General features: G+C 45.4%; 1 protein-coding gene across 1 annotated transcript in view; it reads left to right on the top strand.

Moving 5' to 3' along the window:
• Positions 1 to 2226: 2226 nt before the first annotated feature.
• Positions 2227 to 15035, top strand: part of HIVEP3 (HIVEP zinc finger 3) — a 476818-nt gene continuing 464009 nt past the window's right edge. The window contains exon 1 of the mRNA XM_043574598.1: positions 2227 to 2363. The gene's annotated coding sequence lies outside the window, so the exon portion shown is untranslated. The remainder of the gene's footprint in view (positions 2364 to 15035) is intronic.

Here is a 15035-nt window from a genome sequence, read left to right as displayed (position 1 = left end):
GGTGTTCACTTCCACAGCTCTTTGGAAGCTGGATTTAAAGACAAGAAAAGATGGGGGTGGGAATTAGAAGGCATAAGATGATGGGGGGTGTGGGTCAGGGCTGTGGTAGCACCAATAGAGAAGGACTGTGGGATTTAGGAACACTTAGGGGATAAAAATTGGTGGTTGACTCTAGAAGAGGGAAGAGGGAAAAATCAAGGATAACTCCCAGGTCCTAGTATGCAGCAATAGATATCACTACTGGAGAGAAAGGAGAGAGTGGGGGCAGGGAAGATGACAAGTTGCTTAGGACACACTGAGTTTGAGAAACCTGTGAACATCAGGTGGAGGTTAGAATTTGAAGCAGTAACTGAACTCATAGACACGGATAACAGAACCTAGAAAGGATTTTGGAAACAGCCACAGAAAAAGCTGGCCAAGGAAAAAGTCAAGACAGAAAGAATGGAGAGGAGGAAGAGAACCAGGAACTCTCAGGCTCACAGAAACCTTCAGGATTCCAGGAGAGAGCAGATTTCAGCTCTGGTACCAGTAGAAGCCACACTCTAGGGAACTAGTGTATAAATGGGAGATGAGGAAGTTCTGGTAAAAACATGTATGCCACCTTTGCAAGAATCTCAGGTGTGAAGGTCTGGGAACCTGCAAGGTAGCTAGCTCTAAGGCGTACAGCCTCAAGGGAGCTGCGTGTTTTCTTTTTGTTTCTGTTAGATGCATTGATTTTTTTTTTTTTAATGAGAACAATTCACATGCCATACCTTTCACTCCTTTAAAGTGTATTATCCAGTGGTTTTTAGTATATTCACAAAGTTGTATCATCATCACTCCTATCTAGTTCGAGAACATTTTCATCACCCCCAAAAGAAACCTCATGCCCATTAGCAGTCACTCCCCATTTCTCCTTTTCCATGGTTCCCTGGCAACCATTCACCTACTTTCTGTAGATTTGTGTATTCCAGACATTTCGTATAAACAAACTCACATGCCATGTGGTCATTTGTGTCTGACTTTCTTCACTTAGTTTTCAATGTTTCTCCATATTATAGCATGTATGTGTACTTCATTCCTTTTTATGGCCCAGTAATATTCCATTGTATGGATAAACCGTAATTTACCCTGTCATCAGATGATGGACCCTCCGATTGTTTCCACTTATGGCCATTAATGAATAGGCTACGAACATCTGTGTGCAAGTTTTTGTGTAGATGTTTCCAATTTCCTTGAGTATATACTTAGGAGTGGAATTGCAGGGTCTCAGTGTATTCTTGCTGGGAGAGACTTTATCTTTTTTTTTTTTTTAATGTTTTTTAAATGTCTTATTTATTTTTGAGACAGAGAGAGACAGAGCATGAGCAGGGGAGGGGCGGAGAGAGAGGGAGACACAGAATCCGAAGCAGGCTCCAGGCTCCAAGCCGTCAGCACAGAGCCTGCCGCGGGGCTCGAACTCACAGACCGCGAGATCATGAACTGAGCCAAAGTCAGACGCTTAACCGACTGAGCCACCCGGGCACCCCCGGGAGAGACTTGATCTTGTTTGCAGGCTGAAGGTACTGGAACCAGCACAGAGGGGAGAGTATGGACAGGGGGTGGGGGAGGAGGAAGAGGTAGGTGCTGGGGAAGGGCCACTTACTTCAGCCTCACTCACTTTTTCTGCTGGCACAACCCTAATGCCCTAACCTCATTTCTCAACTACTAGACCCTCTGCACACACATCACACTTGCTGGATAAAGCACCCCTGGGACCCGTCGCAGATGCGTCCAGGCTGGTGGCTCGTTTTCTGTTGCAGTTCACAATTTTGGGGTCTCCTCTGGTTAGAGCCTGGCCTATTCTGGTTTGTTTTTTCTCCCGTAGATCCGTTCACAGGTGAATAAGGACCATCCACCATGTAGTCTGAGTTTGATTCCTGGTTCCTCAGGGCCATCCAGGGCTCCCAGACATCCCGGATGAGGAAGGACGCCCGGTACCCATCGCTGGGGCCCGAGAACGCCAGCACTCAGCTCTCTGCGTTACCCTTCGCAGCCACCGCGCACGCGCCGCTCCCTGCCAGGGAGGAGGCGGGGAGTGGGCGGGGCGGATATCTCTCAGACCAATCGGAAGCGAGCGCCCCCGCCCGCCGGGCTGGTGGACCGAGCTTGACCCCGGCGGTGGGCGGAGTAGGCAGGGCCAGCCGCGCGGCCGCGGAGGGGGCGGGGCCCAGGGCTGGAGGCGGGGCCTGGGGCTGTCAGTCCCGCGCCCGCCGCTGCCGCCGCCGCCGACGCCGCAGCCGCCGCCGCGGTTCCTTACATGCCGTGGCCCGCTGGCTGCCAGCGCTGTCGCCCGCCGCCCCGGCATCCCGAGCCGCCTCCCGCCTTGCCGGCCCAGCGCGCAGGTAAGACCGGCCGCGCTACCAAGCCCTCGCGCCCCCTCCTCGGCATCGGTCTGCCGCTCGGGCGCCCCCTCCGGGCTGTGTCAGCGCCGCGGCTCCCCTGGCCTCCCGGGGGCGGTCCCGGGGGGCGGGACGAAAGGCCTCCCCAACCCCCTACAACCCCCGGGCGCCGCGCCTGCCGCGGGGTCCCCGGGCCGCGCATCTGCAGCCCAGCGTGGGGCCGGTGCCGAGCCCTCCCTCCCCGGCTGATTACACAATCGCAGGGGCTGGGGGCGGGGGTCTCCTCCCGAGGCCCGGCTCCACACCTGTCCCCGCGACGCGCTCCCGGGCAGAGGGCAGAGACCCAGCGCGACAGCGGGGGCCCGGAAAGTTTCACTTTGTGGTCGGGGTTTGTTGACATCTCAGAGATGCGGGGAGATGGAGGCTGAGCCTCAAGGATGCGCCTGGCGCGCAGCCTTCCCTTTGCCCCGGGGTGGCCCTAGTCCAGGTTTCCCTTCCAGAAGTCCTGCCTGAGAGCCCTGCCCCGGGGCTGGAGGCTGCTGCAGGGCACACGGGTCGGTCAGCCTTGTGTTAGCGAACCCTGGCCCCAGGATTGCAGCAGCTGAGGACAGCTCAGCCTCCCGCTCGGCTCTTCCCCCTTTCCTAATTTAGTATTGACATTTAGACCAGGTAGGCGAATTTACTTAGCGTTTCCCTGACAGTTTATGTTTGTGAAGTGCTTTGCCATCCCTGATTAGTTAATTAACAAGGTGGGAAAGCAAAATAGATCCTGAAACCCATGGCTAATGCCTTGAGTCTAGCAACTCTTTAAGAGCCACTGAGAGCTTTAGGCTGTTTGCGATGAGATGCTTTGGGCCAAGGTGCTGCCGGGAGAGCTATTCAGTGTCTTCTGGTTGCCTGGGAAGGTTTGGGTAATAATGGCAAGGCTTTCTCTGCCTCTCCCTGCTTACGCTGCTTATTCAGAGTCGCCAATCTCATGTTGAGTTATTTGATCTCCTTCACTTAAGCAAAGGAGGTTTTAGAAGTATTGCTGAGGAAGTAGCTAAGGAAAACAAACAAACAAACAAACCTGAGATTCAGATTAAGTTTGGATACTTGTCTGCTTTCCCAGGATACCCCTCCTGTGCAGAAAACCTTGGCTCTTCCTGTTCTTTCCCCATCTTCCCGTAGGACTGTATCCAACTGGGTTGGCGTTACTGGCTTCTCATTTCGTACACAGACCTCTTGCTACCTGTGGTGTACAGACCTGCCTAGGGACATGCTGTAAGAGGGGGCTTAATTAACACTTTTATCTTCCCATTAAGCAATACAGCCTGAAATCTCTTGTAATCAGGCACTGTTGTAGTGTTGAGTCTTTAATAATATCTAATTCATGTTAATAGTGTTTCTGTAATAATCTTTCTATTAGTATGCCAGCTCTGCAACGCCAGTACGTTTAGTATAGAGGCAGCAATTTACTAGAAATATTATCATGGCGAAAACAATTCTCCCGCAGATTTGCAGCCCACTTTACTTAGATAATGCCTGCTAGAGGCGGTTAAGGTTTTTTATTCTTTGGTGCAGTAGGTGTTACAATGCCTTTGATCTATGAGGTCCTTCCTCCCTGTAGTAATGGTCTCAAGCCACTGGGTCACTTAAATATTATTTTGAGTACTGTCATTTGAGTTTCTCCCCCATGTTGATTTCTTTTGGGACAGGGTATAGAGCTAACAAGATTTAGTTTTGATTTGCCAGCCTAAATTTTAAGAAGGATGATTCTTACTGTGTTCGGGCTTGTGTTAGAGGTCTGATGGTAATTTTATTAGCATATGTACCAGATACTGTTTTGGGTGCTTTATGGATATTAAGGTATCTAATTCTCACCTGACCCTGTAAAGGAGGTGTCCTTGAGGCCCCGTCGATTGACTTAGGTCGCACAGTTAGGTAAATGACAGCCAGATTCTAAGCTAGGCAGCCTGGGTTCAGAGTCCACGTTCTGAACCAACCGCTGTACTACCCTGTCTCTGTAGGTTATTCTTTCAACAGGTATTTATTTCTTCCTTCTGTCTGTACAACACTGCATTCTGCAGTGTGGGTGAAGAGTGCTTCACAGTGTAATAGCGAACACGGGGTTAGGGGCTCTTTTTGTGGTCTCAACTCTACTGCCAGCTAATCTGTGATTTTGAGCGACATACCCGATCTCTCCCTGCCTTCCATTCCCTCACTGATGGAACAACAGCAGTTGAAGCAGATGAACTGACTAGACTTGACCTGTGGGGTGCTGGAGAGATGAGTGAATGCATGTCTGAATTAAATATCCTCCTCTCTAAGGCACAGTATAAGATCAAGTATCCAATGAGTGGATTGTGCGTGTGTGTGTGTGTGTGTGTGTGTGTGTGTGTGTGATGCGAAGGAGCGGTGGGTGTGTGCTCTGGGCTGCCAGTGGTTGACAGGCTTCATCTTAAATACTTCAATCTGATTTTATTCTGTTGCCACTAGCACAGTCCCTTTGGCAATTAAAAAAAAATGCAAGACAACACGGAAAGAAGTCATCCTATAGAAGTGGGGTAACCATGTGCAGCACTGTGGGAGGGGCATTTGTGGGGGACAGTTTGGCATTACTGTGCCAGAGGCTTGGGGTCAGATGATGATGGCAGGCTCTGAATGGCAGGCCCAGGAGTTCTGAGAATCACAAGTCAGGGTTGAAAGGAAAATTTAAGGTCATTATGTTGAACACCCTCTTCCTTTTTCTCCCTCCACCATATATCCAGTGGATAAATCCCTTATGTGTGTGCGCCTTCCCACTCAGCGCTCCTACTGCCCTTGCTCAGGCTTCTCCTGGGTCAGACATTGGGTGGGCTCCACAAGTCTGCGCACCAAGGAAGCTGGGATTGTATCCAGTGACAGGGAATGGGAAACCGCAGAAGGGTTCTAGGTCCTCTGGCTTGTGCTCTTGAAAGACCATCATTGGCATAAAATCTGGATTGGAGGGGAAATGTGAAACCAGGAAGTTAGTGAGGAGGCCTTGGCCAGAATCTAGGAGTGGGGTGATCCAGTGGCATGGGGGTAACAGAGGGAGAAATGGGCAGAATCCCCCACACCCAGTGCTTCCCTGTCCACAAACATTAGAGAGGAAGAAACAAGTCAGCATCTCCCTAGGGTGAGGGGGGCTTTGGAGAACCCCTGAGTAGAGCTCGGGAGTCTGATGGGATGGGGAGGAGAGACAGCTATGTATGTCTGTTCCCCAAAGATGGATGGATGATAGACTGGGGCTAATGTAAGGCCTCTGCAGACTGGAAAACGTTTTCTTTCTTCTCAAGAAGGGAGCATCCCATTTAAATATAGTGGGAAACTCCTTCTGCCTAATGAAGAAATGTAACAGTATTTCCCCATGGATGTTGCAACCTCTTACACCGGCTGGTTTAGCTGTGTTGTGCTTCTTGGTCACGTTGGGAATCTGGTGTTATTTGAAGTTGTAACAGGAGGACATGTTGGTGATGCCTTTTTTTTGCGATTTCGTTAGGAAACCTTCTTTTGGGGGATTCTGTTTTCCTGTGACACCAGTTAAATGCCAGAGAGCCAGCATACCTTGGGGAGTGCTCAGAGAGTCATTAGAAGTTTTTCCTTCTAACACAAATTATGGGGGCACTTCAAAGAAGGCCTGGGTGAAATGATTACCACATTGACAGGCAAACAGGATAATTTGGAGGAAACCAGATTTACACGGGGAGACCACAAAGACAGGAAAAATAGCTGGGAGTGTTATGAGTTTAGTTTTCTCTTGTTAATTTATGTGTTTCTGGCTTAGGATGCAGCATGTCTTAAATATTTGTACTCACAAATTTATTTTATTTATTAAAAAAATTTTTTTAAGGTTTATTTATTTTTGAGAGGCGGGGGAAGGGCAGAGAGAGAGACACAGAATCCTAAGCAGGCTCCAGGCTCTGAGCTGTCTGTCAGCACAGAGCCCAATGCAGGGCTCGAACTCACACACTGTGGGATCATGACCTGAGCTGAAGTCAGACATTCAACTGACTGAGCCACCCAGGCACCCCTATACTTACAAATTTATAAGTTAAAATGTGTCTAATACTGCATATGGAAATGAACTGTATATCCTCTTTTTTTTTTTTTTTTTGCCAGGACAACATGGGACTTGGGTTTTCAATATCCTTTAGACCAGTGGTTCTCAAGCAGGGGCAGTTTTTGCTGCCCCCGCTCTCCCAGGGAACATGTGGCAATGTCTGGGACAGTTTTGGTTGTCACAACTGGGGCTGGGGTGTGTGCTCCCCTCCTTTAGTGAGTGGAGACTAGGGATGCTGCTGAACATCCTATAATGCACAAGACAGCCCCGCCCCCCCCAACCAGAAATTTTTCAGCCCAAGATGTCGATAGAGTTGAGATTGAAAAAATCCACTTCAGATCATAGAAACATTTCTTTTAGGAACAAGGGGAAGTTAAAGGGAAGAGGAAGAAGAAGGAAGGTAAGTGTTCCTTGACTCTCTGAAAGTGATAATAGTACCCTCACTTTGGACCCCCTGGGAGTGGGAGCCAGCTAAACAAGCTGTTGGAACCCAGGCATCTGTCTGCCCCCCAGGAACTATTTCAATAACTGGACTGCTCAACATACGAGTTTGGAACCAGAAGTAGAGGCCCTTGTAGTGGGATGAGGCTGTAGGGGTGATTTCTGGAGGCAGAAAGTTTACAGGCCAAGAGGGGAAGTTGGGTTGTGCCAGACTCATTTTGAAAAGTTCTAGGGAATTTTTCGAAGGTGATTTTGTCGAGGACACCAAGGGTGAGGCTTAGAAGATGCAGTCTCTGTTCTGGGAGGGCATGATCCCTCTGGGCTGTCGATCTGAGAGTCTGAGGCCTTCCCAGATTTTTCTGTGTCCCAATACAGGGTGACAGACACTTGGTTTTGTTTTCAGGTTGTATCTGTGTCCTCTCCCTGCACCCCTTTAAAAACTTTCTTACTAGGGAACATTTTAAACCTATACACAAATTGAGAAAAGAGTGTAATGAACCCCTGTTTATCCAATGTCCAGCTTCAATGATTGCCAGCACCTGGCTGATCTTGAATTTTACCCCCCCCCCCCCCCCCCCGTTTTAGACTCCCCTCCTCCTCCTTTTTTTAAAATCTAGAAAATAGCTTAAATAATTCCTGATCACCTGCCTACTAGGAGAGGCTTGGCAGTGAAGGAGGGAGGTGATTTTCCGGTACTTGGGTCTCCCTGGAGGAAAACCGATAATGGACATGTGGAATTCTGAGGGCCTTGAGAGACCAGGAGGTAGGAATAGGCCCAGGCAAATCTAGGATGGGGGAGCTCAGCTCACAAGTACAGGTGACTCGGCACAAGTTTCTTTCTTTTTAAGCCTCATTGATGGAGCCTCCTACTTCCTTCGAGTCTGTGCTGGTAGGAATGTGTTTCTGGGGTTTGCAGTTGAGGGCCCTCCCTGTTCCCGGAGGGAGCTTCCTTGTGTGTTTCCTTGTAGGATGACCCTTTCCTGTTTCATGGCTCACTCCATGTGTGCTGTGTGGCATGAAGTCAAGTGTTCCGTGTGGCCCTCTGGCTCTGGCCTGAGGGGTCCTCACTGCCTGACTCCTCCCTGGAAGGCACAGGGCAAGGGATGGGTGGGACATAGGGGTGTTATTTCCAGTGGTTGTGGATCCTTTTTTGCTTCCCTGTGTTTGTTAGCGGATGTAGGGCTGTCCTGTTGTATTTCCTGGCGGTCCATACCAGATAGGGACGGCAGTGCAGTTTAGGCTTTGCAAACAGGGCTTTCTGTTTTTTAAATTGTGTCTCCTGGAGCTAAAGCATTAAGTTTTATGGGTTTTTTTAAGGCCATTGGAGAATTGGCATGCGTTTACTTGATTCCGTGTTGTGTTGAAATAGGCATCCCCAAAACATGGCTGTAAAAGTTGAGAGAGTTCCTGAATCAGCAGATAATTGATGTCTACGAATTTTAATTAGTGCTGGTTTCTAGAAATGTAGACATTCTGGACAAGGTTCACAGGCAAATACTTTAGTGTGAAGTTCTGGACGCCTGAAGGGCCGTAGTTCCCATCCTTGTTTTATTTACTAAATACATTTTTACCCTTTTCTTATTCCACATCGATGTTTAGGTGGCACCAGCTTATCATGAGCATCCTGTATCCACAATCGTGGATTTTCGGGTATCACGCCTTTCTGTGGGGAAGGCAGGTCCTACTCTGTTCTACTAGTTATTACCCTGTGCGTCTCCTATGTGCCGGGCACTTTACTTATATTAACCCTGTTAGGACCCTTCTACGTAGGAATTAGTATTCCTGTTTTGCAGATGAAGAAACTGAGACTTAAGTTGAACTGAGAGGTTGGGAAATGCCAGGAGGTAGCACTGGGTGTTAACCCAGGTTTAACCAAAGCCTGAACGCTTTGCACTGAGCCTTGGCTCTCAAGGTGAAAAGTTGGTGGGAGTTTGTAGGAGGGTTGGTAGAGAAGATGGGGCAGGTGAAATCCTGACACTGAACCCCCTGGGAAACATTGCTTTTGAGTGTGATAAATTACTTGTGTCCTCTTTTTGAGCTGACTATATAAAACAGAATCACACTCAGCCATATTTGGTCAGCAGATGTGTCTTATTTGGTCTGCCCGGTGTTTTTATTTTATTTTTTTTAAAATTGGATTGGTTGTCATCATTTAAAAAGTGGGAGATTTCACACTAAAATTTCCAAATTTCTTGGCTTCTCTTGAACCATCAGGAGATCTGGCAACAGCAGGCCCACATTCCTCCTTGGCGATAGTTAGTAATAGTGGCTGCTCCTAGCTTTACCATCTTACCACCCCGCCCTCTTCACTCGTTTCTGTTACTTGCCAGGACTGTTAAGGCATTTGAATTCGAGGCCCCCTTATAGACATTACGCACATGCTCTCTGTCAAGGATGCTTTGGTGGAGGCTTGTTCTGTATTTAAATTAATGATCCCCCGCAATTTTTCCCTTTGTAGAGCGCCTAGAGAGGATGACTGTACTTGGCATAAGAACAGACACATCCACGACCCCCTTCTCCCTCCGTCACTAGCAATGGCTACGTGGGCTCTGGATGGGTTCTGGGGCCGAGGGTGGACCAATTAGATATCTGGGATTTGGATACCAAATTGGTGAGTTGAGGAGCCTGAGGCAGGAAGGACTGCTCGATGCAGGCTGACAGTAGTGACACTGGAAAGGTAGATGAGTGAGCAAAGAAGCTGGGTGGCAGGTACATGGCAGCAGAGAGGGTGGAGCTGCCTGGTCTCTGCTTCCTGCGGCGGGGTTCCTCTGTAGACATAGCATTCATTCAGTGGTGTTTACTGAGTGTTTACTATAGGGCCAAGCACTCTTCTGTATTCTTGTGGTATATCAGTAAATAAAAACAGACAAAGGTCTTTGTTCTCAGAGAGCTTATATTTTGGTAGGGGAAAACAAACAACTCTGAACAACACAAAAGGCGAATAAATATAAAATAGGTAAGGGGGTGGTGATAAGTGCAAGGAAGTAATATAAACTGAGTAAGGAAACAGAGTGGATGTTAGGCATAATGCTGTTATGTTAGGTTGATCAAGGAAGGCCTCTTGATTGAGTGATACTTGAGCAGAGATGTGAATGAAGTGAGGAGTGAGCCACGAGGAAACCTAGGGGTGCAGCATTCCCTGCACAGGATTTGGCCAGTGCAAAGGCCCTGAGGTAGGACTATGTTTGACTTGTTTGAAGAACAGCAAGGAGGGTATTGTGGCTGGAATTCAGCAACAAATAATGAAAGGGGGCGTGGAGGGAAGGGGGGGCCTTACAACTATGTTAACGACTGATGCTATTCTAGTGAAATAGGAAGCCACTGGAAGATTTTGAGCACAGGTGGCATAGCTGGCTTCCGTCTTGAAAAATGTAAATGTTTTATGGGGAAGAGACAGTAAGGCAGCTAAGGCAAACCCAGGACAACTAATTAGAAGGCAGTGCAGTAGTCCAGATAAAGTACAGCAGTGGAGGCGGAGGTGGTGAGAAGTGAAGTTCTGAATATATTGTGAAGATAGAATTGACAGGACTTGAGAACGTATTTGGTATTAGATACGAGAGAAAGAGAGGAGTCAAGATAAGTCCAACCTTTGAATAGAAACATTGCTGTGTTAGTTGGCATTTCCCCTTCTTTTCTTAAAAAAACATTGAAAAGCAATAAGGGAGGTGAAACGATAATGATGAAAGCCTTTAAAAGTATTCTATTTTTTGGCAAAACGGGGAGAGAAATTTAATCCAGTGACTTCAAAATGTATGTGAAGAACTGTCCTGAATAGATGAGATCAGGTGGAAGCCAAGCGGGAGGAAGAAATGAAGAAAAACAACATAGAGATGGTGAGAGGGCCCAGTAACTACAGATCTCAGAAAGTTCCGGGAAACCATGCTCTTGAAGGTGAAAAATGCACGCTGATGTTTTATCCCTTGCCTGTAGCAAGTGTTGTGGGCGTTGGGTGTCCAGCTGGAGGAATATACCTTCCTGGATGTAGTTTGACTGCAAGAAGCACAAGAAGCGGGGTTACCTAAAAACCCACACAGGCAAGCCGCCATGTTTATGAGAAGTATTCTGTCTCAGTGGGAGTGGGGAGGAAGAGGGCCTTTGGGTTGCAAAAATAGCTCATTTAAAAGAGTATGGTGGCTGTCCTCCCCTCCCCTGGCAAGAGGAACCCCATGCAAATACCGTAGCTGCTAAGGAAAACTAACTCATTCAATGATAATGAAGAAGGAAATGGTAGACTTTGATTTCTGATAGTGGTAGGCAAGCCTATTTGGACTGAAGTTCCTGCCGAAAAATATTAAGATGTTGGGTATATTTTTTAAATTAAAAAAATTAAATTTCCTTAAAAGCACTTAAGGGACTATCAGGCTGAAATCTATGGCCAAGTGGGAACCGGAGGGATGTGCAGATCACTAGAATGCTTAAGTTGCTTTTACCCTGAGGACATTGGTTGATTCTAGTAAATAGGGCTTTGGTTTTGGCAGCCTTGCAGGACAAGGAGGTTAGAAGTCAGAGTCTGTAGCTTGCCCAAGGTGGAGAGTCTCACAGGGGACTTTTTCCATATAAAACTGAAACTACGCAGGGTAAAGGTGACCCAAAAGTAAAGCCATTTCTTCCCATGCCTTAGAGACAGCAGAGAAGGTTGTCCAGTGACTGAGAGGAGCAAGATGAAAAGGAAAAGGTAAGCTGTAATCACTGGCCAGCCTTTGCACAGATTTTGAATATGGTTTTATGCCACCTTGATTTTACAGAACCACAAGCTGTGATTTTGGTTTGAGGTTGTACCATGTCACTGATGCTATCCCCCCTCCCTGTTGTGGGACCCCAGCCTTGTCATTATTACATGAAACCAACAATGAAGCCACCATGTTGGAAAGCATAGCAGAGAAACTGCATAGGGGAGAAACTGTATCCAAGTGACATTATTAGAACCATACCTCGTTTTTCTTTCATTGCTTAAGCTTTTTTCAGTTGGATTATTTATTATTTGGAATTGAAGGAATCAAAACTGACACAACAATCGACACAAAGATCAGGGTAGCTGAGTGTTGAGTTCAGAAACACTCACAGACCTATGGGATTTCACCTCACTGGGTTGGATACTCCTTAGTCATCTTTGCTATGGAACCTCTCTTCCCAATTTTTAAAGTTGGAGTATCGCAGGGTTCAGGTCTTGGACCTCTTCTCCATTCCTAGATGAGTTTATCTTGTTTTAGGGCATTAAGTATGTATTTGTACCTGACTCCTAAGCCTATATCTCCAATTTTCATCATTCTGCTGCAATTCAGACCATTTTGATTCTACACTTGAGTGTCTAACAAGATCGGAAACTTAACATGTCTTATACCAAACTCCTGGTTTTCAACTTCCCTACCCCAAACCTACTCCTTTCCCTTTATTCTCAGGCTCATGAGAGAGCACCACCATCTACCTAGTTGCTCAGACCAGAAGTCTAGAAGTTATCCTTGAGTCTTCTCTTTCCTATAACTCCCACCCTTGGGCCAGCAAGAAGTCCTGTTGACTCTGCCTTCAAAATGTAGCCCGAATCTGAGCACTTCTCCTGGCCTCCACTGTTCCCACCATAATACAAGCCATAACCATCCTTTGCTTGGATTATTGCAATAGCCTCCCCCAGTCTATTCTATACACATTAGTTAGAGATGTCTTTTAAAACATAAATCATATTGTGTTACTTGCCTATTCAAAACCAGTGTTTTCCTATTACATTTGGACAGATCATTACCACAGTCTATAGGACTGTGCACAATCGGACTCTTAAGTAGGTTTCTAAATTTCTCTTCGTTCTCTCTCACTAACTCTGCTACAGTTGCATTGGTTTCTTTGCCCTTTCTGGACAATCCCAAGTACATTACCACCTCATAGCCTTTGCTGTTATTCCTTCTGATCTGTTATGGCTCATTCCCTTACATCATTCGGGTCTATGATCAGATATAACCCCTTCAAAGTGACCTTCTCTGATTCTTCCAGGTAAAATAGTCCTTCCTTTCCCCTCCTCACACCCTTACCCTGCTGTATTCCTCCTAACACTAGTCACTATCTTGTTTATTGTCTGTTTCATTCACTAAGTTTAAGCTTTGTAAAGTAGGAGTGTTGTCTTATTTAATGCTTATTCCTAGCACTGGAGTAATGTGTGGGTCATGGTTTGAACGAATACATATTTTTGAGTGGCTTAGTAAATTACTAAGAGACTTATTATTCAACAAGTGGTTTTGAGAAAAGTGGTTAGACATTTAAGGATAAAATGGATGATTATTCTTATTTTTTTAAGGAGGCTCCATGCCCCAAATGGGGCTTGAACTCATGACATCGAGATTGAGAGTTGCGTGCTCTACTGACTGAGCCAACAAGATGCTCCTAAAATAGATTATTAATAAGAGAGCATTATGAACAATTTTATGTCAACATATTTGACAACTTAGATGAAATAAACAAATTTCTTTAAAAGCGTGATATATCAAACCTAACACAAGAAGAAATAGAAAATGTGAATGGAGCTATGTCTCTTAAAGAATTGAATTCATTATTAAAGACCTTCCCACCAAACAGATAAACAAATGAACGAACAAACAAAGAGGCTCTGTAGGCCCATTTGGTCACCCTAGTAAAGTCTTCCCAATGTTTAAATGATGTAATAACATGAATCTTACACATTTTCCCAGAGAATAGAAAAAGAAGTAACATGTCCCAGTTTATTCTCAAGAAAAATCATTATACCAAAACCTGACAAGGACATCACAAGAAAATTAAAGACTGAACTCTCTCATGGACATAGATACAGGAATTCTAAACAAAATATAGTCAAAATGAATTCAATAATACATGAAAAGGATACTATGCCATAACCAAGTGGGACAGGTTTCAGGAATTCATGAGTAGTTTAACATTTTTGTTTTAAGAGGTGGGGGCAGAGGGAAAGGGAGGGAGAGAATCTTAAGTGGCTCCAGACCCAGCATGGAGCCCAATGCAGGGTGTAGTCTCACAACCTTGAGATCATGACCTGAGTTGAAATCAGGAGTTTGACACCTAATTGACTGAGCCACCCAGGTACCCCACAAATAGTTTAACATTTGAAAATGAATCAAGATGATTTCCCACAATAACATAATGCAGAAAAAATAACAGTAATCTCAATAAATGCAGAAAAAAGATTTGATAAAATTAAACCTCGATTCATGATAAAAAAGAGTAAGTCTCAGGAAAGGAAATTCCTTAATCTGATAATGAGTACCTACAAATAACTTAAAGCAAACATCATACCTAATGGGTGGGATGTTGAAAGCCTTCTCCCTGGGCTGTCTGCAGTCATGACTTCTATTTAACATTGCATTAGAAGTTCTAGCCATTGTAGCAAGGGCAGCAAAAGTATAAAATACACATGGATTGGAAAGTAAGAAATAAAACTATCACTATTAGGAGGCAACATGATTGTGTATTCAGAAATTTGAAAGAATCTATAGATACACTCTTGGAATTAATAAGAAAATGTAGCAAGGCTGATGGAAACAAAGTCAAAATATAAAAATCAGTTGTACTTCTGTATACTAGTAATGAAGAATAGAAAATGAAATTTAAAAAGATGATACCATTTACAATAGCCTCAAAATCATCAAATTCATAGGAATAAATGTAATAGAGATGTACAAGACCTTTACACTGAAAACAAGAATATGTACTGAGAGAAATTAAATAAGACTTTAGTAGATGGAGAGATATACCATGTTCATAGACTGGATGACTCAATTCCCCCAAATTTATCTGTAGAGAGTACAAACCATTCAAAATTCCAACAGGCTTTGTAAGTGGACATTTACTGAGTTTGAAATTTGTATGGAAAGGAAAAGGGCCCAAATCAGCTAAGACAATCATGAAGAATAAGAACAAAACTAAGAGAACTTCCACTACCAGACATCTAGACATATCATAAAGCTATGGTAATTAAGACTGTGGTATTTGTGCCAGAATGGGCAAAAGGCCCAATGGAACATATGAGGGAATTTAGGAAGAGACCTTAATATGGCCACTTGATTTACAACAAAGGTAACACTGAAAGGTAGAAGAAAAAGGGCGTCTTTTCAACAATTAGAGCTGGTTCAATTTAATATCCGTATGGAAAAAATGAATTTTGGCCTCTACCTCAAACCATTCACAAAAATTAA

This window comes from Prionailurus bengalensis, chromosome C1, assembly GCF_016509475.1.
Source record: "Prionailurus bengalensis isolate Pbe53 chromosome C1, Fcat_Pben_1.1_paternal_pri, whole genome shotgun sequence".
Classification (NCBI taxonomy): Eukaryota; Metazoa; Chordata; class Mammalia; order Carnivora; family Felidae; genus Prionailurus; species Prionailurus bengalensis.
Note: the sequence above shows the minus strand (reverse complement) of the source record. Positions and strands in the feature narration are given on the sequence as shown.